At 34.9% G+C, this 4810-nt stretch overlaps 1 long non-coding RNA gene across 1 annotated transcript; it reads right to left on the bottom strand.

Annotated features, from left to right (window-relative positions):
• Positions 1-568: 568 nt before the first annotated feature.
• On the bottom strand, positions 569-1291 carry LOC138174491 (uncharacterized). The gene is made up of 2 exons (XR_011171741.1): positions 768-1291; positions 569-705 (listed from the first exon to the last, which is right to left on the bottom strand). It is a non-coding gene; the product is annotated as an uncharacterized lncRNA (long non-coding RNA).
• Positions 1292-4810: the final 3519 nt, after the last annotated feature.

Below are 4810 nucleotides of genomic sequence, written 5' to 3' on the forward strand. Positions count from 1 at the left end.
TGGTCTCTGACATCCTGGACTAAATTCTGGGTTTTACACAGAAAGGGCCTCTACTCCCCTGCATCGTCAAGGGCTAGTCATTTTCTTGGTTCTGGAACTTGCAACTAGGTCCCCTACTGTAGTGCAGCTGTAAGTACTAGGGCTCCTCTGTGCCTTTGAACTTCCAGCAGTGCCTCAACTTCCACGTGACTAAAGGCAAGTCCTCATCTCCATACTTTATTTCCACATACAGGCAATAGAGTTGCTGATCAATGCTAGCAAATTGTTCATTGTAATCTCTTTTTGAACAATTATCTGCCAGTTCCCCCTCCCCGCCCCATTATGATCACTTGTTGAAAAGCTCCTGAAGCTACTGCTACTGCCACCTTAGTATTTCCAAGGTCCAGTGCTTGTGCCATGTGGGCTCCAGCCCAGGTACCACCAGTCAGAGACCTCTTTTGCCAAGTACCTAACGTTTTGCTTAACTGCACATGTACAACCTGTATTGAATTGCTTGTCTTCCCAGTGGGGAGGAAGTAAGGAGGGAAAAAGGGAAAGAATCTGGAAATTAAAGCTTAAAAAACAAATGTTTCTTTTTGTTTTTTTTTAAGTTTGAGTTAAGCTTTTCATTTAATGTTACAAAAAATATTTAGTCAAACAGACCAAAGCCCATGTCATCATCGGACTCTTTGGATTCTTATTTTTTTTTTTTGCTTCCTCTTTCTTCTTCTCCTCAGCTGGGGCAGCTGTGCTAGCAGGAGCAGCCCCTCTAGCAAGGGCAGCACCACCAGCCGCTGGGGCAGGTCCACCAACTCCTACATTGCAGATGAGACTTGCAATGTTGACATTGGACAGGGCCTTGGCAAATAATCCAGGCCAGAATGGTTCAACATTTACACCTGCTGCTTTAATGAGGGCATTGATTTTATCTTCTGTGACAGTAACCTCATCGTCATGAAGTATGAGGGCAGAGTAGATGCAGGTGAGCTCGGATACAGCCATTTCAGTAGACAGATGAGGAGAGGCTTGTTTGTAGTGGTGCTAGTAGCCGGCTGAAGTGAGGGTTCACCCCAACGTGGCCTTAGCTTCCGAAGAAGATCCAAGCACCTTACAGACAACTGAAGAGCTTATAAAACAAATGTTAAAAAATTACATGCAACTGGGAAAGAAGATATACAGGCACTGGCATATAGAAATCCATCTTGTCTACAAGAAAATTACAGGGTTTGGGGAATGATAGAGGAGATTGTGGGAAGGGATATTCAGTAGGCTTTATATCTTGAAGTGGGGGTAGAAGAATGATGGGGAGAAAAATTAGAAGTCAAAATCTTGTGGAAATGAATGTTGAAAACAAAAAAATAAATAAATAAAAGTTTATTTTTTAAAAATAAATCATCAAGGAAAACTGTCCTCATAAGCTAGAATCAGAGAAAAAAAAACTGAAAGAATCCATCAATCACCACCTGTAAAAGATCCCAAAATGAAAACTCCCAAGACTATTATATTCAAATTCCAGAGCTCCCAAGAAAAGGAGAAAATGCTGCAATCAGCAAGAAAGAAAGAATTTAAATATCGTGGAGCCACAGTCATGATCACACATGATTTAGCAACTTCCATTAGTTTAAAGGAGCAAAGGTCTTGGAATATGATAGTAGTCTGGAAGGCAAAGAAGCTAGGATTCCAATCATGAATAACACACACAGCAAAAGTAAATATAATCCTTCTTGGGGAAAATGAATATTCAATGAAATGGCGAAATTTTAACCATTCCTGATTAAATGAATAGAAAATTTGACATTCAAACATAAGACTCAAGAGAAGCACAAAAAGTATGCATGAAGGAGATATTATAAGATATCCAGTAAAGTTAAACTATTTATATTCCTTTATGAAAATATGATACCTGTAATTTCTCAGAATTTTATCATTATTGGAGCAATTAAAAGCAGTCTACATATGTAGCGAGTTTGCTGGATGTCAATCAATTATTTTCAGATTATCAAAAAAAAAGGAAGAGTTGAGAAAAAGAGATGTACTGGGAGAAACAGGAATAGAGAGGTAGAATAGGGAAAATTATAGCTTTTAAAAAAGGCATGCAAAGAAGAACATTTAAGTGAAATGGAAAATGGTGTGGTGATGGGCAGCACTTGAACCTCACATTTTTCAAAATGTATTCAAAGAAGGAAGAAAATATATTACATTTACATACATGCACAAATATGTATTTTAATACATAAATACATATACATGTATGTGGGTAAATATATATGTCTGTTTATGTGTATCTGTATATACACATACACACATGCATATGTGCATGTGTTTAAGTATATGTGTATGTAAATATGTATATGTATCTCTATATATACACATATGTATGTATGCATGCATGATAAAATGGAGGGCAGATTAAAGAAGACAGTTCTCAGAAGCCAAACAGACTCTTAGGGAGGGTATTATATAAAAGAGATAGAGAGATAGCGAAAGAGAAATTGAAGAAGATTAGATAGAGATACACAGTAATCACAACTGTAAATGTGTATAGGATGAATTCATCCATAAAAGAGAAGAAGGTAAGAGAAAAATTAGAAAGCAAAATCCAACAATATGTTTTTTATATGAAACACTCTTTAAACAGAAAGAGAGGGAGGGAGGGAGGGAGGGAGGGAGGGAGGGAGAGAGAGAGAGAGAGAGAGGAAGAAGAGGAGAGAGAGAGAGAGAGAGAGAGAGAGAGAGAGAGAGAGAGAGAAAAAGAGACAGAAGCAGAATATATTATACTTAAGCTGAAGTTAAAAAAAAAAAAACAGAGGGAGCAATCATGCTTTTAGACCTAATTAAAAGATATACAAGAAAGCATTTTACTAAAAGGTGCTATAGACAAAGAAGAAATATAATAAAAAAAATACAGTGACTTTACCTGATAAAGGCCTCTTTTCTCTACTTTAAGGAGAACTGGGTTAAATTTACAACAGCAACAAAATAAGATCCACTCCCCGGTAGATCAATTGTCAAGAGATATGAAGAGGCAGTTTTCAGAAGAAGAGATAAAAGCTACCTATAATTATGAAAATATGATCTAAATCTCTATTGATTAGAGAAAGACAAATTAAAACAACTCTGAGGTACCACCTCACATTCATAAGAAATGACAAATGATGGTAGGGATGAGGGAAAATTGGTATATCAAATACCTGTTGGTGAGATTGTATATCTTAATGAAACTATGAGCTATTTCATTCAGGGTTACCCAAGATAGACAGACCATAGTGGAAAGTTGTGACAAAAAAGTGATCCATTAGAGAACAAAAGAGCAAGCTACTCCAGCATCTTTGGAAAGAAAACCTCATGGACAGGATCTGGCATGCTATGGTCAATGGGATCATGAAGATTCAGACACAAATATATGAAAAAGACAAATATTTTGCTATAAGAAGTGATAAGGGGAATAGTTTAAGAAAAAAAAAATATGGACAGATCCATATGAACTGATTCAAGATGAAGTGAGCAGAACCAGATCACTGTGTACAGTAATAGCAATGTTGTAATGATGATCAACTGTGAAAGACAGATACTATTATTAGTATAAGGATCCAAGAAAATTCCAATAAAATCATAATCAAAAATGCTATCCACTTCCAGAGAAAGAATTAATGAACTCAAACAGCAAAATGAATTGTAAATTTTGTCACTTTATTTTTCTTGCTTTTTTGTGCTATGGCTAATATGAAAATGTTTTGTGTGACTTCACAGGCATGATTGATATATTGGTGACTTTCTCAGCAAGTAGGGGAGGCACAGGAGGAAGTGAGAAAATTTGGAGCTCAAAACTTAAAAAAAGAGATTCAAGATAAAAAAAAAATCTATGTTGAAAGCAAATAACTATTACTTTTAAATAGATTCCCAAAAGAAAAAAAAATTACAATAATGTCATAGACAAAATCCAGACCTTCCATGCCAAAAAAAAAAATAATGCATATAGCAAGAAAGAAAATTTCAAATACAAAGGAATGAAAATCCAGATGTAATATATCCTAGAAATTTCTACTTAAAACAAGAGGGGTTTAGAGATACAGAACTCAAATATAAGAGCAATATACATAATAAAAAGTAGCATATCGTGCAAATATGAGCATAATCCTAGAGGAGAAAAATAAGTGGTACATATAATGGCACATGATTTTCAATTGTTCTTAGTAGAAAGGCAAGAGCTAAACAGGAAATCTGAAATGACAACACAAGAGTCAAGGAAAACCTGGAAATGTATTTTTTCAATGTATTTTTATTTTTTCAATTAGAAAGTGACTTGTTAAGCAAGGGTTAACATTCTAATAGGATTATAAGGAACAAATGTCTCTGCAATATGAATGTCATGAAAGGATATTGATGGAGGTAAAATTGGTATTTTTTTTGTAATGGGAATACATAACAATATAAAAATGTTAAAGGAGTAGTGGCGGAGCAGGCAAATAATGAAAATCACCCTTCTCTGAATTGGACAAATTAGGAAACATATGCTCATGAAACCTCAATATTTGTTGCTAATATACATTAAAATTAAGAGAAAATAATGAGTGGAAAAGAGAGAAAGATTATAAAGGAGGATAACAACAGAAAGGGAACAGTTGAAAGGAAAATATTTCATGATGCCAAAAAAGGGATTAAAGGAATCTTTTAAAATGAAAAACAAAGAACTTGGGTGCCCATAAATTGGGAATGGTTGAACAAATTATAGTATATAAAGGTAATGGGATATTTTCATGCCTTAAGAAATAACAAAAGAGAGGATTTCAGATAATCCTAGAAAATATGAACTGATACATAATAAAGTAAG

Source organism: Petaurus breviceps, unplaced genomic scaffold, assembly GCF_028583685.1.
Source record: "Petaurus breviceps papuanus isolate PSGF00001 unplaced genomic scaffold, PetGlider_PUasm1.0 689, whole genome shotgun sequence".
In the NCBI taxonomy this organism is placed as follows: domain Eukaryota; kingdom Metazoa; phylum Chordata; class Mammalia; order Diprotodontia; family Petauridae; genus Petaurus; species Petaurus breviceps.